Below are 26118 nucleotides of genomic sequence, written 5' to 3' on the forward strand. Positions count from 1 at the left end.
AATAGAAAGAATATGTATATGTTTTTGTGTGTGGGAGCGTTCAAACAGTGTGGCGAGGTCTGCTTGGATGAGCCTCATTGTTCCTGTGCGGCCTAGTGACAACGCTGGCGGGCAGATAGGGATGAAACCTGAGCGGGGTGACAGTGATAAATAGCCCTTTTAATAACAGCTGCCCCACTTGGCCAGCCACTCACAGCCTGTGTCCTCTGTGTATTTATTTCTATGTTTATTTATGCATCTATAGCAAGAAGGAAATCACAACCGTAGGGCTCCAATATGTCTTTTTTGGGGGGGTGTTGGAGGGGGGAGGGAAGGGGGATCTGGTGATTTCACAGATTTGGATTTTTAGAGGGTGTTGTTTCTCAACCCAACTAGATCATTCATCTCCACTCAAGTCTCCAATGACTTTGTGTTTCTGCATCAAGGCCCTTTGCAGATCTGTGCTCTTGCATATTTAGCGTGAGTAATGCCTGGGCTCGTTCTACAGGAAAAAGCTTCTTCATTTAGATTAAATGATAGTTTCAATTCACTACAAAGTGTTTTTAAATAATTCATCATCATTTTATTTCACCAGGAAGTGGCAATTTTATAAACACTAATTCTTACCAGGATTATCCAAATATTAATGAGTTGTTCAGTCCATTGTTTTTTTCTGTCTATCTATCCATCTATCCGTCTGTCCCATTTATCTATCTATCCATCTATCTATCTATCTATCTATATTTCTATCTATCTATCTATCTATCTATCTATCTATCTATCTATCTATCTATCTATCTATCTATCTATCTATCTATCTATCTATCTATCTATCTATCTATCTATCTATCTATCTATCTATCTATCTATCTATCTATCTATCTATCTATCTGTCTGTCTGTCTGTCTATCTATCTATCTATCTATCTATCTATCTATCTATCTATCTATCTATCTATCTATCTATCTATCTATCTATCTATCTATCTATCTATCTATCTATCTATTCGTCTGTCCATTCGTCAGTTCATACATCATTACTCCATCCATCCATCATTCTGTAATTCTATCATTTTATCTATCATTCTATCATTTTATCTTTTAATCTAGCTTTCCATCGTCCATCTATCCATCCATGAATCTATTATTTCATCCATTTATAGATCCATTTGTCTGTACAGTGTCTATCAATCCATCCATCCCTCCATCCAGTGTTCAGTCATTTTACTGTTTTATATATCATTCTGTCATTCCATCTATTAATCTATTGTTCCATCTATCCATCCTTTCATTCACTGTTCTGTCATTCTGTCATTCTATACTTCAATCTATTATTCTAGTATTTCATCTATCTGTCCATCTATCCCTCCATCATTGCATTGTTCTATTCTATCGTTCCATCTATCCATCCATCCATCCATCCATCCATCCATCCATCCATCCATCCATCCATCCATCCATCTATCCATTCATATGTCTATCATCCATCTATCCTGTCATTCTATCAATTTATCCATCCATCCATGCATCCATCCTTTCTTTCATTCATCCATATATCCATTTGTCCATCCATCCTTTCTTTCATCCATCCCTTCATCCTTTCTTTCATCCTTTCATCCATCCTCCATCCATCCATACTTTCTTTCAACCATCCATCCATCCATCCATCCTTTCTTTCATCCATTCATCCATCCTTTCTTTCATGCATCCATTCATCATTTCTTTCATCAATACATCCATCCATCCTTTCATCCTCTCATCCATCCATTCTTTTATCCATCCAGTCCGTCACTCTAATAATCCATTCATTCTTTCTTTCATCCATCCATCCATCCCTCCATCCATTCTTTCTTTTATCCATCCATCCTTTCATCCTTTCTTTCATCCATCTACCCTTTTTCAAACTGTCAACCTTTCTCTCATCCATCCATCCTTTCATCCTGCTTTGCATCCATCAATCCTTTCATCCATCCTTTCTTTTATCCATGCAGTCTGTCATTCTATGAATCCATCCATCCATCCATTCTTTCTTTCATTTATCCATCCATCCAACCTTTCTTCATCCATCCATTCATCCATCAACCCATAATTTCTTTCATCCATCCATCCTTTTTCATCCTTTCTTTCATCCATCCATCCTTTCATCCTTACTTTTCCCCCCATTCCTCTATCCATCCTTTCCTCATTTTCATCCATTAATATTTTCTTTTTTTCATCCATCCATCCTTTCATCCAGCTTTTCATCCATTTATCCTTTCATCCATTCTTTCTTTTATCCAACCCGTTTGTCATTCTATGAATCCATCCATCCATCCATCCATCCATCCATCTATTCTTTCTTTTATTTATCCATCCATCCATACTTTCTTTCCATCCATCAATCCATCCTTTCTTTCATCCATCCTTTCTTCCATCCATCCCTTTATTCTTTCTTTTATTCATCCATGCATCCTTCAATACTTTCATCTATCCATCTATTAAAGTATCATTTCATCTATCTATCTATCTGTCAATCCATACTTTCATTGCTCAGTTCTATCTGTTGTTTCATCCATCTATCATTCCATCTGTATGTCCGTATGTTCGTCCACTCCTCCATCGTTCTATTGTTCTATCTATTATTTTAGCTATCATTTATCACAAGAAATGCAAAAAACAGTTTAATGTTAAAATGCTGTTAAAATGCTTCTCCGTGAAAAAGACTCTTGTAAAGCATTCAAACCTCTTTAGCTCAGAGCTGCATGCGTGTGGCCTGAAGAAGTTCCCTGTTGTATTTAAAGACATGCTGCTTGCTTTTATGTTGATTTTAACCAAGCCATTAGACTGAGGGCAAGTTCTTTTGTCTGCCGAAATATGACCCGGGGCTTGAATGACTGAACAGCGAAAGTCACGGCAGTATATCAGAAGTGTCAGAGCGGTTTCCTCTAGGGCACTGCCTCCCCTGCTCTCATTCAAACCAATTCTCCCGCTTTAATTGGCTCAATTAGTTAAGTATCCATGTACATTATCATCTATGCATTTTTCATGATCCGTTTTAACACCATGGCAGCACAGAACAGGGCAACTTTCGGCTATGATTTAGCATTTGCTGAGATGTTAATGTCAGAGCTAGTAACTGATTGGGATAATTAAGTAATTAAAGGCAGATGTTGGAACAAATGCCAAAACAGACTTTGCCCTGCAGAAAGTTTTCTCCATGCTGATTTTGACACGCCTGTTGTGTGGGGATATCCCAGAGGTACCTGTAAAATAGTTACAGTTTCACCCTTGTGATTATTCGGTTGGAGTCTTTGATATTGAACAAAAATGGTCTTTTATTTTATTGTGTGCAGAGGAAATGGGCTGTAAAGAGAGCGCGATCGGAATAGCAAATCACAGCACCTAATAGCCACGGCCAGCGAACCACAGCTCTGGCCTGGAGTTAACACAGAAACACATTCAGACACACACATGCTTGTTTCCTTCACAAATTTAACTCTAGATGGAATTCTGATAAATCCAGTGTAGTCATATATAATCAAAAATAAACTGCACGATCAGTAGTAAGTACATCAGGTGTATTGAAAGCCCTTGAATGCGTTTGACAGCTGTCATAATTGGAGTGTGGCTGGCAGGAGTTACAAAGTGTAGATCGATGAGCAGCAAATTTTCCATTAAAGAAAGATTACGTGAACACTGCTGTAAATAGCCAGGGGCGGCTCCATTACTGATAGACCTAAATTGGTCAACATTTTGAACGCTGAAGTGACATGTTAGCTACCAGTGTTGGGAAGTGACCAATAAACAAAGTTGTGTATCTCTGTATTTTATGTCAGAGCTGAAAAAGTAATCAAACACACATCAGGGCTCTTTTTTTTTCTTTCTTATGCTGGAAAGTCTGATTCGTTGAAATGAATCAGTTTGTTTGGTAGTTTGAAGCAAAGTCACCTGCTGCATTTTCAATCTAGGTATAGTCATGTTTCACTTAAATGCCAAACCTTTTTATGTTCAGTTCATCTCTATATTTACATCTTTTTATACTGTAAATTAGCTCTGAACCTTGACGCTTAGGTTGAGTCCTTGAAAAGATACATCTTTATATAAATTGGCTATAACCTTGACCCTAAATTCTTGCATATACAGCTAGGGAACGATAATTAAGTGCCACTTCCTGTTAATACTTCCACTAATAATTATTACCATCCATCCATGCATACTTTTGTCCATTTGTCCATCCACCCATCTTTCTATCCATCCACTCTTTTGTCCACTTGTCCATCCACTTATCCATGATTTTGTCCATTGATCCATTCATCCATTCCTACATCCATCCATCCATACTTTTGTCCAATTGTTCATCCACTCATCCACCCATCCATCAATCCATTCATACTTTTGTCCATTTGTCCATCCATCAATCTATCCATACATTCATTCATCCATCCATCCATCCATCCATCCATCTATCCATCCACCCATCCATCAATCCATCCATACTTTTGTAAATTTGTCCATCCATCTATCCATCAACCCATACATACTTTTGTCCGTCCATCCATTCATCCATCCATCCATCCATCCATATTTTTGTCCATTTGTCTATTCACCCATCTGTCAATCCATCCATACTTTTGTCCATTTGTCCACCCATCCATCCATCCTTCCATCTTTCCATACATCCATCCATCCATCCATCCATCCATCAATCCATCCATACTTTTGTCCAATTGTCCATCCACCCATCCGTCAATCCATCCATACTTTTGTTCATCCATCCATCCATCCATCCATCCTTCCATCCATCCATCCATCCATCCATCAATCCATTCATACTTTTGTCCATTTGTCCATCCATCCATCTACCCATCTATCTATTCTTTTGTCCATCTATCCATCCATCCATCAAACCATTTATACTTTTGTCCATTTGTCCATCCATCCATCTACCCATCTATCTATTCTTTTGTCCATCTATCCATCCATCCCACCTTATTTTTCTCCAACTGTCCATCCACCCATCCATCAATCCATCCATACTTTTGTCAATTTGTCCATCCATCCATCCAGCCATACTTTTGTCCATTTTTTCATCCACCTATCCATCAATCCATCCATAGTTTTGTCCATTTGTCCATCCATCCATCCATCTATCCATCCACCCATCCATCAATCCATCCATACTTTTGTAAATTTGTCCATCCATCTATCCATCAACCCATACATACTTTTGTCCGTCCATCCATTCATCCATCCATCCATCCATCCATCCATCCATCCATCCATCCATATTTTTGTCCATTTGTCTATTCACCCATCTGTCAATCCATCCATACTTTTGTCCATTTGTCCACCCATCCATCCATCCTTCCATCTATCCATACATCCATCCATCAATCCATCCATACTTTTGTCCAATTGTCCATCCACCAATCCCTCAATCCATCCATACTTTTGTTCATCCGTCCCTCCATCCAATCATCCATCCATCCTTCCATCCATCCATCCATCCATCCATCAATCCATTCATACTTTTGTCCATTTGTCCATTTATCCATCCAGCTATACTTTTGTCCATTTTTACATCCACCCATCCATCAATCCATCCATAGTTTTGTCCATTTGTCCATCTATCCATCCATCTATCCATCCATCCATCTATACATACTTTTGTCTATTTGTCCGTCCACCCATCCATCAATCCATCCATACTTTTATCCACTTGTCCATCCATTCATCTACCCATCCGTCTATACTTTTGTCCATCTATCCATCCATCCCCCATATTTTTGTCCAATTGTCCATACACCCATCCATCAATCCATCAATACTTTTGTCCATCCATCCATTCATCCAGCCAAATTTTTTTTTCCATTTGTTTATCCACCCATCTGTCCATTCATCCTTCCATCCATCCATTCATCCATCTTTCTGTCCATTCATCCATCATTCTGTAATTCAATCATTTTATCTATCGTTCTATAATTTTAACTTTCAATCTAGCATCCCATCCATCCATTATTCCATTCATTCATTGGTCTGTCTGTCCGGACACAACTTTAAAAGTGATACACTTTATATAAATTGTCTCTAAACCTTGATCCCAAATTCTTGCATATACAGCTAAGGAGAAAAAAAATGAAGTGATCACTTGACAATTCTCAATTTCTCTGAATTTATGCATGGGTTTCAATAAAACGTTATTATTTGTTTTATTCTATAAATGTCTGTTATAATTTCTTTTAGATTTCTAATTATACTATAGTCATTCAGAGAAAGTATTCAGGTCAGAAGATGTTAGATAGAAATCACAGCAAAGTCTGATTTCTCTCTGAAGTTTTTGAAAGTAAAAGAAAATGATGTTGTATTGTTAAAAAATGAATATAAATGTGTACAAACATGGCTGGTTTGTTTTCGGATGGTTCTTTCTCATGTGTAGTTTTGGAATTTCTGTTATCTAGTTAACTGGCTGGTTTAGACATTGGATCTTATACTTTTTGACTAAAACAATTGTCTAATATAATATTTGACTGCTGTAATTTTTTTATTAACAGAAACTGGTAGAGATGATAAAAAATATTGATAGATTTACATGAAATTACACGAATAAAGTTAATAATCTTCATGAAGTAAAAAGAAAAAATATGAATAACTGACCTATGTTTGAATTATTAGAAAATAATGCACAAGTGATCTGCAGAGTGGATGACAACATCAACAGCCTGAGGTATCAAACATATGCTGCCCATTACATTATTAACTGCAGGAGAGGGCAAATTCTTCAGCAGGATAGCGCTCCTTCTTAAACTTTAGCCTCCACATTAAAATTCCTGAAAGCAGAGAAGGTCAAGGTTCTCCAGGATTGGCCAGCTCTGTCACCATTGCAGAGATGTATGGATGCGTTTTGTTACTAGACATTACACATCTCTTAAAGGTATATAGCACCATCACTTGACTTAAAGCAAAACTGAAAGTTTACCTTCTTTTTTATTATCTTCTTACCTCACTACCATTGTTATTTTTCAATCAGAGACTTTCTATTTAAGCACAGTCCTGCTCTGTGTATTAGATCTATACAGCTGTGAATGTATACGGACACATAGATTAATGTGCATTTATGTTTACCACAAACCACCCAGGAATAATCATAATGAGACAGTGTAGTTTCATCTGGCTAGCAGTCCAAAATGCCAGAGTTCTCATCATAAACACATCATTACACATAGATCTACAGGCCACCAAGGAGCACAAATCTACAGTTAATTGGCAGAGAACTGTGAGGGATGATTAAGAAATAAAGAACGCTGGGAGCTGAAGGGGAAAAAAATAAATAAATAAAAGACACAAGAAGCAAAAATCAACACCGGCTGCAGGACAATCAATCAAATCTGTCAGCGCCTTTACCACACTGTGTAATTTATTGGAATTGTTCTAAGGAAATGGGTACACTTTGTAATGTGTAGCTAAGATCACTTTCTAACACCTCGCAGCGGTTGACATTGAAACCAATTTCAGGCTGTGTCCTTTGATCTGTGACTCTGCCCTTTGTTGTTGTGGCCCGTTTTAAGTTTTTTTTTTTTTTTTTTTTTAAATAGGGTGACATAACTCTGGTGCTGGTGAATGTTTTTAGGTAGCCACTGGAAACTATGCACAAATTTACCATTATGTGCTGTTAGGGATGTTTTCATCCACTCTGAGGTGGTTTTGAGTCTTAATTTGACCATAATGTTCTCTGTGTGTCAGTAAACAGAATCATTTTTGGTGACAAATCTTATTTTGACACATATTTGGAGAAAATGGTTAGATTTTTTTAACAATTCAACTATACACTCATCAAATTTACTACATTGTAAGAAAATCCTGGTTGCCTTAAATTTTTAAGTTGAATCAAATTAATCTTATTAGTCCATTGAACTGACTTAAAACAGCATGACATATAATATTAAGTTAGAACATTATTAACTTAGTTTAATAAGTTACAATAAACTAAAAACATATGCTATCATGACTAATTGATCATATAATCTTTTACAGTGTACCCTTTTATTATGTTCGGGATAATTATTATTATTTTTTTTTTCAAAATATTTTTATTTTTATTTTTTTTACATAAATCTGTTAACGTCGGTCCTGATCAAAAAACTAAATTGCTTAGAAAATTAGAGGATTTTAAGTCATTAACTGGCAAATTCATAAATTATGTCACTGATTTGGTGGACACACACAAAATGACGTATTTCAATATAAAAAGTAATTGTGGACTGTAATTGTTTACCTTTTATCAAAGTCTTGGACATGTGAAACAACATTGCCTTTGATGCATTGTTTTTGGTTTATATAAATTTTTTTTCCTACTTAATTTACTGTTGGTGGCTGTTTTTGCCCCACTGGCTTCCATTATAATCACATTTTTTTGATTGCAAAACCATGACACCATATAATCATGCATTTTTGATTGTTGGTGGTTTTCCCTTTTGGGTAGAGATAAAATTTGTCATTTTTACTGTTGATCATCAGTTGGCACCATTAACTCTTTACATTAAGCTTGGTTTTTGGAATTTATATGGAGTATAACTGTGTCTGTGAGTGTTTGAGAGTGAACTTTGCGCACTTACCTTGTCTGAGAAAATTAAAATATGCATCTTAGTTAGAACTATATGGAGTAAACAAAAACAAAGACTGTATTTATGCACCATTAAATGTGGTTATAATGTAAGTCAATGGGGCAAAAACAGTCACTGACAGTAAATTAGGGAGAAAAAAATCTAACAATGCATCAAAGCCAATGTTGTTACTAATCATTCACATGTAAAAGACTGTGCTGTGATAAAAGGTAAAAAAATTTTAGATCAAAATCACTTTTTATAGGAAAAGTACATAATTTTGAGTGTTTTTTCACCAAATCAGTGACATAATTTGTGAATTTAGCACTTAAAGACTTAAAATCGTGTAATTTTTAAAAACATTTAGCAGTTTCATTAGGATTGGTGTTGATTAGCAGATTTATGCATAAGAAGTTAAAAAAATACTCATAAGATGCATTTTTATCCACTGTAAAACCCGATTAGAAAATTATTGCAACAAACCATTAGTTCAAAAACTAATCCTAATGAGTACCGTGAACCTAATCCATTTGTGTAAACAAAGCCTTTTGAGCACAGTAAAACCCAATAAATGAAGAGAACTCAAACCAACTGAGTACCGTAAAACCCAATAAGGTAAGGCAACTCAAACCATTGGGGGAATCCATTTGAGTTAAAAAAAACTAATCTAGTACCAATCGAGTACTGTGCACTTACTACATTTAAGTTGAAGTAATGAAGAATTAATTAACTGATTACCTGCAACACTGAGTTCAAAACTGAACCCTCAATTCAAAAATGAACTTTCAGTCAGTTTTGAGTTAACTACACTCATTTCATGTGATAAAGTTGACGGTTGAGTTTTATTGCAGCAGTTTAATTCAGTAGATGTTTTCATCCCGATTATAACAAAAGGGTAGTAAATTTGAACAGTGCACAAGGGTTAAATATAAGTGACAAGTGGATTGTCAGTTATAATTGAGGTCATGTGCATTATTGTTTTAGACACACAAAAAAAATTGTATTGGGAATTTGGGGTCAAATGCAATGTTGACAGCAGTTATGGAGTATATTTCTGAATACATCAGTCTTGCTGACTCACTAGATGATTATCATGATGGTGTATTGCTTAAGTACAGGTCAGATGTGTGTGTGTCTGTGTGTAAGTGGTGTGAAGTGTTTAAATACGAGTCAGACCCGTGTGGTGTATAAAAACGGCCTGCTTTAACTCTCTCTCTCTCTCTCTCTCTCTCTCACACACACACACACACACACGCGCACACACACACACACACACACATACACACACACTCCGGCTCTAGCAGACCTCTAAATCATGTTTCCTAATTCCCTGAGCCACATCTCAATCATTTTCCCTGCTAATTTGAGAGTCACCCTCATTTCTTTTTAAACGATTCATTTTCAGCACATTTGTACAGTAAATGGCCCCGATGTGTTCTACAATTTAGTCAATTACTGTTTCAGCCACCGGGGCTCAAGGGAGGCCGAGCACACATGGCCTGAAGGTACCATCTCAATAATTGTTTCAGGAAAGTTGGGAATGGATCGGTAACGCTGTGTTCTACTTATTGAAATGTCAATTGGAGCCAGGACTTCACACTTACCATTCTCTATTTATACGTTTCTATGTTCTATTAAAAAAAAGTATAGATCTTCTCTTTATGCGTCTGACCTGAAGCAAGGAGAGTGCAACAGATGTCGGTTTGTGTTGTTCGCTGATTTAAACCTGCTTTTTTCTTCATTAAGAACTCAAGTTGAAGAGAAATGAATGTGCTTTAGTATGTTTTTTGATCGGCTAAGTGCTGACTTTTTCTGTTCTTTTTTGTAGGATCTGTCTTTTGAAGAAGTTGCTGTTGTGCCACAGCTAAAGTGAAGTGTGCAAATGGTGCTTGATTCTTTGATGGCTCTCAAAAGGTATTTCTTGATGATTTTGCATTTCTTGGTAGCTTTTTTAAATAAGATTCAACTTGCAATTAACAACAATCTTCCACATAATGCATATGTACTAAAGGTAGCAATAGTATCTGGATGCAGCCTTTATGATGCAAGCTGAGATTGCATCACTCAACGATGCAATGTCAGACACAATGCACTCAAATGGAGCAAGTGACATCACCTTGAGGGGTAGGGTTAGGGGTAGGGTTAGGTGAGCCCATTAAAAAGCATTGGATGCAGCCCAGATTGCACTGCACCGAGTCTGCATCCAGACCCCTCTTAAAGGTAATTCTGAACTTTGTGCCAAATAGCTCTCAGTATTAGTAGACTATTTGCTTAGGGTTTGTGTTTTGTGTACTTGTAAATTGTCCACTTGGTATTAACATGGATTCAAATGCAACTTTTTGAAACCCCTCCCTCTTATTTTGTCACATCAAAATGAACTCAAATTGACACTAGTGAACGAATCAGTGTTATGTGACTTAAGAACAAAGGTTTTTGGATTGCATAGTTAATATGCCATGCTGTGTACGTTTTCTGTAATGAATTTTCACAGGTATTTTACAATAGCTCTATTTTTGACATCTTATTGCATTGTGTTGTATTTAAAGGCAAGGGATTTTGCTGTTGTACGAGCTTTAGATTATATGCGATTATTTTTTTCCATCGAGAGAAATGGTGTGAAAAGTGTTGATGCTCATATTGTTGTGGCTTGTACTGCGTGAGAGGAACTCAAGAGCCAAGCAGCTCACACGTTCATGATTATATCTGAATCATTTTAGATTTTTCTGTGTGTGTAACAATTTAACAAGTCAATCTGTCTATTTATAAGAAGTTGACCATTCTGTATGAAGTGTCATGCATGACAGAGTCGTCAAAAATGTTCACATTGGCCATTACTATAATTAACTTTGTGTGACATCTACGAAGCAGCTTCCGTGTCCAAGTGCTCTATCAAACTGTATGGGTTGACTTAACAAATAGTAATAATGATTGTTACAGAGCGATGTAATACTTTCGAAAATCACAATCGCAATATACACTCACTGGCCACTTTATTAGGTACACCTTACTAGAACCTGGGTTGGACCCCATTTTGCCTTTAGAACTGCCTTAATCCTTTGTGGCATAGATTCAACATTCAAAGATTTTGGTCCATATAGACATGATAGCTTCATCAATGATGCGAATGTCCTTATGCACCACATCCCATTTGGATTGGATTGAGAACTGTCGACTGTGGAGGCTATTTAAGTACAGTGAACTCATTGTCATGTTCAAGAAACCAGTCTGAGATGATTTTCTCTTTATAGGTTAGGGTCAGTGGCGCGTTATCCTGCAGGAAGTAGCCATCAGAAGATGGGTAAACTGTGGTCATAAAGGGATGGACATGGTCAGCAACAAGACTCAGGTAGGCTGTGGCGCTGACATGATGCCCAATTGGTACTAATGGTTCCAACGTGTGCCAAGAAAATATCCACCACACCATTACAGCACCATCTTGAACTTTTGATACATGGCAGGATGGGCCCATGCTTTCATGTTGCTGATGCCAGATTCTGACCCTACCATCTGAATGTTTTGAATCCTGAATGTCATCGAGACCACCATCAGACCAGGCAACGTTTTTGGTGAGCCTGTGCGAACTGTAGCCTCAGTTTCCTTTTCTTAGCTGACAGGAGTGGCACCTGGTGTGGTTTTCTGCTGCTGTAGCCCATCCGCTTCAAGGTTCGATGTGTTGTGCATTCAGAGATGCTCTTTTGCACACCTCAGTTGGTTATTTGAGTTACTGTTGCTTTTCTATCAGCTCGAACCTGTCTGGCCATTCTCCTCTGACCTCTGGCATCAACAAGGCATTTGCACACACAGAACTGCCGCTCGCTGGATACAGAATGTTCTCTGTAAACCCTAGAGATGGTTGTGCATGAAAATCCTAGTAGATCAGTTTCTGAAATTCTCCAGTCTGCCTGTCTGGCACCAACAATCATGCCACATTCAAAGTCACTTAAATCACCTTTCTTCCCCATTCTGATGCTCTGTTTGAACTGCAGCAGAACAGCTTGAATATGTCTACATGGCTTAATGAATTAAAGTTGCTGCTATGTGTTTGGCTGATTAGAATTTTGCGTTGGAGTTGGACAGGCGTACCTAATAAAGTGGCCGGTGATTGTATTTATATCCATGCCTAACATATGATGGCTACAAAGTGATATATTTTTCATAATTTGTTCAAATACAGGTTTTCTGGTGCTAAAAATCAGCTTGTATGTTTAGAGTAGCAAACAATCACAGCTCCTATCAATAGCTGTTATTAGAGAGCAAGAGAGAGGGTGCCTCTAAAACCATTGTTAAGTAATTTTGTTCATGTTCAAATTAGATGATAAATTTTGGAAAGATTGCTTAAAAATTTCTAAATCGTGACTTATATGACTGCGTTCGAATGATTTCAAATAAACTCAGCTGTGATGCAAAATTTGCACTGTGTTCCGCTGTTAGGGTTACAAGACAAATCTTATTTTCTTCTACATAATATACACAACACAGCTGTCTGATCAAATACATTTGAACAACCTCTGGAAGGCATTTTATCTCCCCACCCCCAAATTTTACATGTAAAAATGGTTTAAACTCTAATTATTAAATTCTGTTGTTCATTGTTTCACGATACCTGAGGATGAATCCTTCTAAAATATAATTTTTACAGATATTCTCTGCCCATTCTCTCCTCCAATTTCATATATTCCATCGCTGCGCAATTTTGTATTCACATCATAACTCAGGGACTCCCTCTTCCTACATGTAATTTTTCAAAGGGCCATAAAATTCGCAGAACTTCTCCCGAGGTCCTCTTTAATTACAAATTAATTAAACCAGAATCAATTAAAAAATTAGATCCCCTTAAATGAGGTCTTAATGGGTGTTAATGAGGGGGAGAATGTGTAACTGGACCAAACAATGTGACCTGCAGACCCCAATTAACAAGCTAATTTTTTACCATTTATCTTGTGTTTGGACAAACGTCATTAAATTTAGATTTCATAATGGCAGCTCGGAGATCTAGTTGCTTTGGAAGGTCAGCTTGCTCTTGGCTGTAAGGATTCATTAAAATACGATTGAGTTAGCATGCAGTGAATGGCAGGATTTGATCCGAATTTTTGCAAGAGCTTCTACATAGAGGTTCAAGATTGCCCTTAATCTAAAATGCAACGTTTTTGCTCACTCTCTCTTAATGCTGGCCTATTAAACAAGCCTGTTTATTAGATGCTAAGGCTGGTGTGGCATTAAGCAGTCAGTCTATCAGTATGTATTAAGTTGTCACTATGATGTGATGGAAGGGGGACGCAGTGAGCCTGTTGTCGGGCCGGTCTGCAGAGATGGGCCCAGGCCTATTAACTCCTATTGACAGTGACACACATGTGGCCTCCTCAATGAGTGGTTCCTTATTGATTTTTCTCTCTAGCGCTTTTCACTTCCCCTTTCATGCTGCTGAGGGGGAGATCTTTATCTTGACTGATTGGTGATGTGAATTGTCTCACACATACACGAGACAATGTTTTTGCATAAGGGTGTGTTTAAATGTTGTTATGGTTTTTGTTAATACTTAATACAGTAAGGGATATTTCTAATATAATTATTGAACTGATGTATTAAATACATTTACAAAATCTCAGATGAGGCTTACACTTTTCTCGCAATACACAATCTGTCCTGCTTCAGTTTCCAAAATGAACTCTGACAGCAGACATCGACTTAATATCAGGCCAGGCCTCTGGGAGAAGAAAAAATGATTATCCTCTGGTAAAACCAGCTATCGATGGGCAAGCAAATAGCTTCCTCGTACCTCAAAGAGATTTATTGATATGGGTTATTTGATACATCTGACACGCATAAAGCAGGGTGCAGCAGTCAAGATGGGTGTATTGTGTTTGTCATTGGGTGTCTGTGGTCATGTAACATATCACACTTTCTTATTCTTTCCCATGATCTTGGACGACTGCATCCATACATCTCTGCAATGACTCAAATAATTTATTAATAAAGTCATCTGGATTGGCAAAGAAAGCGTTCTTGCAGGACTCCCAGAGTTCATCAGGATTCTTTGGATTCATATTCAAAGCCTTCTCCTTCATCTTACCCCCAGACATGCTCGATAATGTTCAAGTCTGGGGACTGGGCTGGTCAATCCTGGAGCACATTGATCTTTGCTTTCAGGAACTTTGATGTGGAGGCTGAAGTATGGGAAGGCGCGCTATCCTGATGAAGAATTTGCACTCTTCTGTGGTTTGTAATGTAATAGGCAGCAAAAATGTCTTGATATCTCAGACTGTTGATGTTGCCATCTTCTCTGCAGATCTCTTGCATGCCCCCATGCTTAATGTAACCCCAAAACCATGATTTTTTTTCTTCACCAAACTTGACTAATTTTTGTGAGAATTTTGGGTCCATGCAGGTTTCAATAGGTCTTCTGCAGTATATGTGTTGATTGGGAGACAGTTCAACAGTTGATTCATTGGAAAAAATCTACATTCTGCCTCTTTTCTAAATGATTTTCTTGTCGAGTTGAAGTCGAGTTATTATTTGTTGCTTTTACAACTGGGATTAACGACAAGACTTTTGTTAGATAGTGTATGTGTGATCTACAAGAGATGAAATGGCTGGTATTTCCATTTCTGAGTAGGCTGAGTTTTTTGTCTAAAAGTTAAGGGCATCTTAAAGGCTTGTAATTACATTTATATTTCATTATTTTGTGCTTGAGCAGTTTCATAGTGACCTTGATACCTGCATCACAAACGAGTCAAGCATCTGGAGCAGATAAGGAATTCATGTAGTTCATTATGCTGTGTGATTTTGAATATGCAGAAAAAATATGCAGAGGAGTATAGAGCTTTTCAAAACCATATATGTATGCACAATGGTAGGTCATGCTCTCTGAAGGTGTAGGGTTGTGTTGTGCTCATCTTCAGTGCATGGCAATCATCTGGGCTTGGTACAAAATGGATTCAAGTGATTGTTAACCTCAGAATAACAGAGAGAGAGAGAGAGAGAGAGAGACTAACATAAGTGTAGATTCTTTTTGCTGGCAATTTTGTAGGTTTTGTTGGTTGTCCTAATTAATGCAGTCTTACAATACCTTCTGGAATTTGAATTTGAAGATTGCATTAGTGTATTGTCTATAAAAAAGGCTCAGTGGAAATATGTGCTTCAGCTTACGTTTTTGAGAAACGGTAAAAAAAGATGTACTTAAACATGCTTGACTGCAACGCCATGCGTCAGTATGTGCCAAAGAACAAAAAACTTGTTCTTTTTCACACTAATATTTACAGGGACATATTATCAGAGAATAAAGGATTGTTTTTGAGCAGTTATTTGCACAAGGCTAAATACCACAAAACAACTTATGCTGAGTTCAGACTGCATGATTCAGCTCAGATTTTGACTTGTCAACAGGTTTAAGAAATTGTAGACAAATGCCAAAAATCCCAGGCAAATTGGTGCTAGTTCACGCAAGAAACACAAGTAATCACACAGTGTGAATTGTCAAAGATACAATCTAAGAGAATCATCGATGAGTCGCCAACACCCATGAGATATCTGGCATGCTAATTCCCTTTAAAGGCCAGGTGAGCAAGTACATTTTCTAAACACTAAAGGCTTCTTTCTAATTATGTAGTTAATAACAAAAGATATACTACGTGGCCTCGAATTGTTTCTATGTCACTTCTGTTGCGTGTTTGCTTGTGAGACGTAGTTTGCGGACCGAGACAAAGTTGTCTGTGATTCTTTCTATTGTAAAGTGATGCAGTGTGAAACCCCCTGTCGCCAATCCATCTTGCAGTGTAAACACAGCAGCGACAAAACACTAGCCGAGATATTCATGCAGTATGAAAACATCTGTGATGAGACTTCTTTAAAAATCATGCAGTCTGAACTCTGCATTAATGATGTTTGTGATTAGTATATGTTTGCCTCATCTATCTATGTACATATGTGCAACTTTTCTGGTGTGCTCAGTTTGCTCGTTAACTCACTTTATATGGTGTTATAATTCAAGTTCGTTCAAGTCTGGTGAAGCACGGTTCCACAAAAAAATAAATAAAAGCAAAGTAAATTGAAGGTAAACTACATGGTGGCAGTGCACTATTCTCCTACGTTTGCTTTTGAAAACACTATTGGTTGGGTTTAGGGAAGCGTACTGAAATATACTGCAAAACGTGCACTAGACAAACGTATTTAAGATTCACAAAAATCTGCTGAGTGCTCTCTTGTGGATTTGTCATGTGAAACATGTAACAAAACATACCCACAGCAACGTATTTTATATAAAAACATAGGCTGAGGCAAATATTTCCAATCAGCCTGTGCAGGTAATGGGAATGCTAATGCAAAGAGATGAGTCTTTAATCTACACAACTGTTTCAGAATTTAAGTGCTTGGTAAGAAACATCCCCATGCACAGTTAATCTTGACCTTCTAGGTATTTTCAGAATTTTTCCCAGGTAAAGGATGTGAAGGGTTATGTGACAGGAGACCACTTAGATCATACTTAGATCAAACCCTTCAGGGCCTTGATGATCATTTCCTTGTTCTGACCGAATCATTTGATTCAGTGAACTGTTAACTGCAAACTCACTCTGACTGGATTATTTGTATCAGTTAGCCATTAAGGCGACGCAGTGGCGCAGTAGGTAGTGCTGTCGCCTCACAGCAAGAAGGTCGCTGGGTCGCTGGTTCGATCCTCGGCAAAGTTGGCGTTTCTGTGTGGAGATTGCATGTTCTCCCTGCGTTCGCGTGGGTTTCCTCCGGGTGCTCCGGTTTCCTCCACAGTCTAAAGACATGCAGTACAAGTGAATTGGGTAGGCTAAATTGTCCGTAGTGTATGAGTGTGTGTGTGAATGTGTGTGTTTATGTTTCCCAGAGATGGGTTGCGGCTGGAAGGGCATCCGCTTTGTAAAAATGTGCTGGATAAGTTGGCGGTTCATTCCACTGTGGCGACCTCGGATTAATAAAGGGACTAAGCTGACAAGAATGAGTTAGTCATTAACTTGAGGATAGTTCTTGCAGAGTCATTTGAATCAGTGAACTGCTAACTGGAGATTCACTCTGAAAAGATCATTTGAATCAGCGAATCGTTAAAGGTTCAATAAAATCTTGAGTATTTTTAAAAGATTTGAACAGATTTGTGTGTTGAGCATCATTTTAAGACAACGTTAGCACCTGTCAGCTTTAATTGTGAGGTGAACTGGTTAAAACTGGTTCATTTTGAGCTTTTGTCAGCTAATTTCATCTCCAGAGATGATGTGTTGGTTTCTCATCATTATTCATAGCTGAGTTTTCTTATCCTATGATAGGATTATGCTTCTTAATTATTTATAACAGCATGTGCTTTCCAATGACAGACCGCAGCCGCACAAAGCACACAGTACTTTGGCTTTTATGAAGCTTTGCATGTGTTTGTTTCCATGGTCCACAGGATTTGTGGCAAGACTTTCTCCAGGATGCTGTCCGGGCTACTGATACAGCCAAGCTGTTTGTGTGCAGCAAGCATTTTTGTCGAGAGAGCTGTATGAGAATTGGATAATTGCAGACATTTTTATTTTATCAGTTGAGTTTGTTACCATTCAGACACATCACCTTTATCCAAGCTGCTGTGTTTAAAATCATACAGATTATCGGCAGGGTTAATGGTTGAAATTGACTTGGCAAGAGATCTGCTGCACTCTCAGGAGGAGAGAAGTCCTCCTCATTTCCTGTTTATATAAACATGATAATCTTTATAATGATAAAACAAATTGTGGTTGTGTGTAGCCTATATATTTTATATAATTACGAATAGCCTATCGTATATATAGTAGAGCATTAAATGACTTAATGTTTATTTCTTTTCATTTTAACTTTGTAAACCATAAAATCATGGGTCTTCTCACGTTTTGTGCCTGATTTTGTGAGCCAACCAACAGTTGTTCGCTTCGCTCCCTGCCAGCCAAGCCCACTCCTCCCTCTGCTCACACCACTCCCCGCCCATTTTGGAGCATTTTTTGAAAAAGTTCTGAATGAGGGGAGTTTCATGATACTTTCACTGGAGATTCACTCTGAGCAGATCATTTTAATTAATTAATTGTTGACTTGAGAACAGATCGAACAGTAAAATTTGTAATACGCTTCAAGGGTTAACTAAAGTATCAGTTCATTCATGAATCAGACACAGCTGTCAGGTCTCTGAGTGGGCAACAATTTTTCCAGTTCAAAATAGTAGCGAAGCAAAAGATTTCTAAAGCACAAATACTTGTATAAAGTGTCGATACTTAAAATTCACACTTTAAAAACAGTAACAAATGACCTGTATGATTAACAGAATATCTAAAAAAGGAGCATCACAGTAAAACCCAAACACACTCAAAAAAATTTTTATTGTGAATTTTTGAACTGGCTGTAAGTGAAATCCTTATCATATTCTCTTTCAGATTTCAAAGCATATTGAATATTTATTTAGAGCTTAAAGGATGAGCACATTTCCTCAGATTTAGTTTAATCAGATCATTCTTCTCTATTTTCAAAATGCTACATTGTCTCCTCCCTAATAACTTTATACATCATGTCTGGCTGTCATCTGAATCTCAAGTGCTTTATTCTGTTTAAAATTATTGATTTCCTTCCTTGCCATGAACAACACCAGAGTGATATTATGACATGACGGACCGGTTGTCTATTAATGAAAAAAATTAGCCTTGAGGGATTTCTGCTTGCCGCTTAATGTCATGGACGCTACACCATAGTTCACTTTTGCACTGTGGTCTTTTTATGACAGCATAATTGGAGATGAGCAGAAGCACCTGACTAGCGGCGTTCAGAGAAAGTCAATACTGCAAGCCAAACAACTTCTCACTCAATTGAACTCTACAGAAAATCCATACAGCACAGCCCTATCCTTTTATGGCAGTGAGAAATAACCCTGTCTCATTTAAAGCTGCAGTGCTTTACAAGCAGTGATTTAGAAAGACAAGCGATGCTATGAAATTACACATATTTCTATAAAAATAATGGTACTAAAAGCAGCATAATGAATACCGATAATATTACTCATAGTAGTACTTTATAAATAAATAATATTTTATGTTTTAAAATGAGATATGTCAGAGATAAAGGTACAAAAGCGGAACACATATTATTTTTTTACTCACTAATTTGTATCTTCAGGGCATAGTATGAGCCTATTGGGTACTAATATGTACCTTTAAGGCAGGGGTTCCCAAAAATTTCAGCCCGCTATCCCCAAAATAACAATGCCAGTGACTCAGGACCCCCATATTCCTCAGAGGTGAGATTATAAATATAAAAATGTTGCACACACAACAACAGGCCTATATAAACATGAGCATATTGACAGCACAAAAATGTGCAATAGTCTAACAACCATAGGCTATAATTTATATAGTCATTTAGGAATTTGTTTAATATTTAATATTAACCTTATTTCAAGAGTTCATACTTAACTGATGATTAATAATAAAGCTTGTAAGCTTATAAGATCCTCGAGCCCTGGGCTCCCTCCCGTTGCAGGGCGAAATAAGAGTTTGAGCTCAGGTAGATCTCGATGACTCCCCCTCCTGTAGCTAAGTGTCAGATATGGATGCTGAGAAGGTGTACTCAAAGCTTGGCTAAAATATTTTGGATTAATTGTTTAGGGTGCTTGTTTTTTGAATTGTGGGAGGAAACCGGAGGACCCGGGGAAAACCCACGCGAGCACGGGGAGAATGAGCAAAACTCCGTATAGAAATGTTGCCTGGTTTGGAAGGGAATTAAACCAGGGGCATTCTTGCTGTGAGGCAACGGCGCCAATCATTTGCCTACGTGTCGCCCATTTGAAAGGTGGGAAAGTAGGGTTGGGCCGGGGGGTTTCTTCAAGACGAAGATATTGAGATGAGAAAAGTCTGGTTATTTAAATTGAGTTCATCTGATAAGATAATTAGTCATTAGCTAAAGTTGGAACAGCTGTGAACAATCATAAGCACATGATCCTCTCGAAATTTGTTTTTAAATAAACTTCACCTAATGAGACTGGTGTGCACAATGTTTCCAGCACAAGTCTATTTTAGAGTCTTGTTGTGGAAAGTTTAACCTGGCGCTATAAAATCAATCTACTGCAGCTGATGCTATTGCTGTGTTTTTAATCTAAAGTATGCTGTGTTTGATTGCCTTAAAAGCGTCAGAAAGTTTAACCTGGCACAGCCTGGTTTTAAAAAGTGAAACCGAAAACGTGCATCATTTAAACGATCATATCGCATTTTAGAGTTTTGATTACGTCAAGCATTTGATACTGTATGTTTTTCTCACATATCGAACACAAAAGGGTTGTATATAAAGAAAAAAGTTTACTGAGTCAAAACAACTACTTTAGCCTATATATTGGTGAATATAATGAAATAGGGAATCTGATAATGACAAATGTCTTATTTTACCAGTGAAACAATGGTCTAATAATGTTGTCAGTGACAAATGACAAGCATATGTCTCAAACACAAAATTTCATCTTCAGAATTATGAATAGTTGTATTAACAACCAGGACAAATTTAAAGTCTGTTCAAGTCCACCGTTTCAAGTCTAAACCAAATTTAGCATTAACCAACAGTAGACCTACACATGGGCCTTATATAATTGTTGTTTTACCTTTATTTTATATCTACAGAATCATGAGAAAATCATGATCTTGAATTTAAGCAAAAAAAATCGTGATTTTCATTTTAGCCAGAAGTTGGTACCAACAATTTTATTTTCCATTGATTTAATTTGTATAGACAAAAAATGCATGGAAAGATAACTGAACCTGTGTGATGAACAACAATCTTCATCGTATGTTTTCTTGTGTTCCACACACACTAAAAAAAAAAAAAAAAAAACTAAGTATGATATGAGATTGAATAAATGGTGCAATCTCAATATCTTTTGGTTGAACTCTCCTGCTAAGATAATTGTAGATAAATGAGATGTAGTTGTTTTCTGTGCCTGTGAGTTTGTTTCAGTATTCATACGTTCCTCCAGAGAGCAACATACCTGAGTAGGTCAGACCTTGACATGGAGCCAGATGTACTGTATTTTTTCAGTCGCTGGCTGAGCTTCACCCCTGTTGCCATTTGACTGGGCTATAATTTGTTTTTGTACCCCAGTGCTTGTGCTCAACACTGCCTGTGATGTAAAACACAAAGCACTCTGAGGGCACCGCTTGCATGCAGTTATTTGTATCAGAATAGGGCATCTGGGATATGGCCCTATATTGCCTTTTTGGAATATAATTCAACCCGGCGGTCTATGGGGCTTTAAACCTGCATTTTTTCCTGGCCGTGTCATTACAAGACCATAACAAGCGTGCGTTTTTTTCCCCTCCTCTTTTATTTTGACAAGCACATCTAACGTTTGCGCACCACCTGCTCGAGACAAAGATATTTTGAAGCCTGACACTTCCATTGTTGGTGATGTGGCTGTTTAATCACTTTCGTACTGTGTAATTAAAGCCCGAGAGGAGCTGTGAAAAGGAAAAGGAGCGAAGCATTTAGACATAGGCAACATTATGGCCTTGCTGTAATTGAAACTGCGGATGTTCCTCCGTGCTTATTGTCTTTGGAGTGCTTCTTAAAAGTAGCTCCTACTGAATACCAAAGCTCAACTGGAGATTCAGGGCCATGCTCTGACCCGAAAATGGTGGCCGATTTGATACCCGAGGCCAAATGGTATCATAGCCCGATGGTGAGCTGATCCGTTCTCAGGGTCTTTTAGAGTGGACCATGAATAGTGCATGGCCAAGCTTTCATTACAGGCCAGACTAGATTGTAAATAAGATACAGGAAGACCAGGATAGCGAAGCGCCATCGCAGGGGTCAGACGAGCTCGGGTAGGTTGGAGCTGTCAATCAAATGTGCATTGCAGGCGTCCATTCATTCCCCAAGGTCACCAGATATACACGGCAGCATGGGTCATTTTCTTCAGGTTTCATAAGAAGATGGCTCTATTTAATGGACGAGAAATCAAAAAATTGCATCTGTGCCCTTTGACTCTGAGTTATTATACATTCCTTTGAATAAGTGGGAAAAAGTGCCGGAAAATTGGAGAAGATCCACAAAAGCATGGTGTAGCGCAGAAAATAGCTGTAAAAGAGTGTCAGTAGGCCATCGCGGAAACACTGAAGCGCTTAATGGCGTACTTGCTCAAAGGCTGTATGGGTTCGGCTCCGGAAAAACATCTTGTGCTGACAGAAGTCTAATTACCTTTGTGCTAGCATACATGCAAGAGGGTAATCACTATAAACTGTCAGACACCATAAGGCTCCTTACGCTTCAAAATTAATATCTCACTCCTCATTTAATTAAGAAATGAAAGTGTTGCTTAACAGGTATTGATTGCGGCTCGTAGGAAATGTAAGCCATCAGTGCTAAAAGGCCCTTGACTGGAAGTTCAAGAGATAATGTGGAGAGGCGTGCGAGAGGTGGAGGTAAAGCTAACCTCACGCTGACAGCTTTCATCTCTGAGGCTCTCCTGCCATCTGCTCAAGGGATAAAGGTGAACAGAGGCGATCAGGGGTGTCGTGTGGGAACACTTTAAACTGAGAGTTTACTCCAAAATCAAACTTCACCTAATGTTTAGAAATCCTGTTGGACTTTCGTTCCTTAAAGGAGTTTAAGAGTGGCCTGGCCATTTACCATAGCTTGGTGGTCAGTGCACCAACATTTAGCGCAGCTAACTCTGCGGGTGTCCAGAGTTCGAGTCCCAGCTTGTGAACCTTTACTGATCCCTTCCCTCTCTCCCTTTCTCCAACCAATATACACTGTCCTCTTGTAATAAAAATGGCAAAAATGCGTACAAATAGACTATTCAACAGCTTCTTCTCACAGACTGTTTGAGCCCTCAACTCAAAATCCCTCCAACCCTCTCCCTCTCCATGGATTCCAGACTATGTCTCATACAGGTGAGTGGGCTTAACAAACCACCTGTATAAAGGACCCTCTCTCCTCTCTCTGACTCTTGTACCAGGTGGCACATTTGCACTATAGACACTTTCTTGATCACTCCATGCCTCTTGGAAACTTTGTGCAATTCAATTGAGCTTTATTCAGGTGAGTGGGCTTGACAAACCACCCACACTCATCTCTCTAATGCACCTGACAGTTATCTAAACTCCATCTTACAAGAACTCAATAATGTGAACAATGTCTACTATAAATGTACCACAATCATGTTACACTGCTTGCTTCAACCTTAAATAAACGTTTGCACCTTTATTACCCCTCTTGCACAATATTGTTCAGTCTCATATAAATGTACTTGTAGCCTGTCTCCTGTGTATAATTAAGTATCTAATAGTATATGTTAGTTAGGCATAAGTTTTTAGTTTTTTAAAATAGCTCTTATGTCCAGTGTTGTGTTTGTATTTATGATTTATTTATGTAGCACTGTTGTCCTGCCAGACACATCAATTCATTCCTCTGTATGTCCACACATGTAGTGAAGTGAAATATCAGTAAAGCTTGACTTGACTTTAAAAAAATCTTTGAAAAATACATTTTACACTTGGCCATTCTTAACATATACATTAAACATTGAGCATCATTTATGGACGTTTTTAGTTATTTTAGCTGCAATAAAGCAAAGCTACATCCAATTGTAATAATTTGTCCTTGATTTCTTTTTCTAAAAGTTATTTTTTAGGTTCTTCAGAACAAAAATGTCCGTATTGAAAACCATTAAGTCTGGAGGATTTCATTCCAGTATCATTTCAGCAAAAAGTCTCACATTATTTGTTAACTTTCTTTCATTATGATGGCTGAGCTACAAAATTTGAGCTTTTTTGAAATTTAAAATTTGTAATTTTGAGATTTTGGTGGTTAACATGTTCACCTCACTGCAAGAAGATTGCTGGCTCGAGTCCCCGCTGAACCAGTTATTATTAAAAAAAATAGGTCCTTACATTACTGTTATGATTTTATAAATTTATCATACAGATTTAGAAGGCTTCCATTTAAATGCACCAACTTAAATTACAAATTGAAAAAGATCGGTCACCCAAAACTGAGGTATTTGTTTTTTCAACTATTGAAGTCAAAAAAAATTTAATTTGTGTTCAACAGAAAAAAATTAACTCATAAATGTATGAAAACACTTGAGGGTGAGTAAATGGTCAGTAAATTTTTATTTTGGGGGTGAACTATATCCCTTTAAGTGCCTTTTTTGCTTCTTTAAAGCTTCTTTTTGAGTTATTTGTTGTGAAGATGATCACAGAATTTTCATTTGATTTGAAATATTGTTTTAAACACAGTAGTCGGAACTCCCTATGGATGTTTTGAATACAGGGAGAGTTTATATAGGAAGAGGAATATAGTTTCAGAGAGACATGATGTCCTGTCTGGTGTATTGCACTGTTCAATGACCGTGTAGTGTCTGTGTAGTGTTTCTCCCCTCTGTGTGTCACTCTTTGTGCTCCATCAGACATCTGATCTGAGAGTGAGCCAGCGTTATAATTTAATCATTAGCTTCTTTCTTTTAATCGGCAGGTAACCTGATGCGCTCTGGGATCTTGTAAGAGAAGCCTGAGTGAGGCCCGTGTGCTGACAAACTGATGGGCGCTTGTTGCCCTCTGAATAGAGCAGTGAGGTTTGCCCATAGACCCAAGCTGGCCCACCTAACACCCGAGCAGAGCTTATCTGAACATCTCTGAACCGTGAGGCTTACTTACTGCTGGAGCACCTTTATTTACTGCTTTATTTACAGCTTCTCACTCACATTCTTGTGTTTTAAGCTCTGTCTGGATGCAATGAATCTGTTTATTGTTACAGCAATTACTATATTCAAGACCTATTCCTTTTTTGAGGATTACTTTTACAGAATGCTTGGGTAATAAAAAAACCTCAAAAGTCTGTGCATTATCTAGACACCAAAAATGTTAAGCAAAAGTATCATACACCTGAGATTTATGGTATTTTAATAATTATATACTATTGAGGTAATTATTAATGAGTTTCATGTTTTCAGCTTACATTTCAATTTTAGTCTTAGTGCATTTGCTATACTATTGTCATTTCTGTTTACATTTAGCCTATTTAATGGGCTACATTTGGCCTATTTTATATTCACATTTAGCTTGAAAATATTTATTTATTAATTAATTAATTCATTCATTTTATTCTCACTGATTTAAGTACCTTATCTAATATTTACTTTATACTTTATTCATTCATTCATTTATTTTCTTTTCAGCTTATTCCCTTAATTAATCAAGGGTAGTCACAGTGCATTCATACACATACACCACAGCCAATTTAGTTTATTTAATTCACCTATAGCGTATTTCTGTGGACTGTGGAAGAAATCATAGCACCCAGAGGAAACCCACGCCAACAAGGGGAAAACATGCAAACTCCACACAGAAATGCCAACTGACCCAGCCGCAATATTTCAGTGTGAGTTGGATGCTTAACTTCCCCTCCCTATATAGGTTGTTTTCACATGAATTCAGATGGAGGGCAGGAAGTGATTGTTCTACACAGGAATCGCTATAAGTTTTATGTTGTTTATAATTGTTTAAATTTGCCAAAATAAGAAATGCTGAACAGCTTTTATGGAGTTTAGCTCATAAATGGGG

The 26118-nt window shown here is 37.6% G+C and overlaps 1 protein-coding gene across 1 annotated transcript in view; it reads left to right on the plus strand.

The window, feature by feature from the left end:
• The first annotated feature begins 6630 nt into the window (after nucleotides 1-6630).
• Nucleotides 6631-26118, plus strand: part of skor1b (SKI family transcriptional corepressor 1b) — a 77126-nt gene continuing 57638 nt past the window's right edge. Inside the window, exons 1-3 of the mRNA XM_068214813.2 lie at nucleotides 6631-6681; nucleotides 10386-10471; nucleotides 11806-11903. The gene's annotated coding sequence lies outside the window, so the exon portion shown is untranslated. The remainder of the gene's footprint in view (nucleotides 6682-10385; nucleotides 10472-11805; nucleotides 11904-26118) is intronic.

Source organism: Danio rerio, chromosome 18, assembly GCF_049306965.1.
Source record: "Danio rerio strain Tuebingen ecotype United States chromosome 18, GRCz12tu, whole genome shotgun sequence".
NCBI classification, from domain to species: domain Eukaryota; kingdom Metazoa; phylum Chordata; class Actinopteri; order Cypriniformes; family Danionidae; genus Danio; species Danio rerio.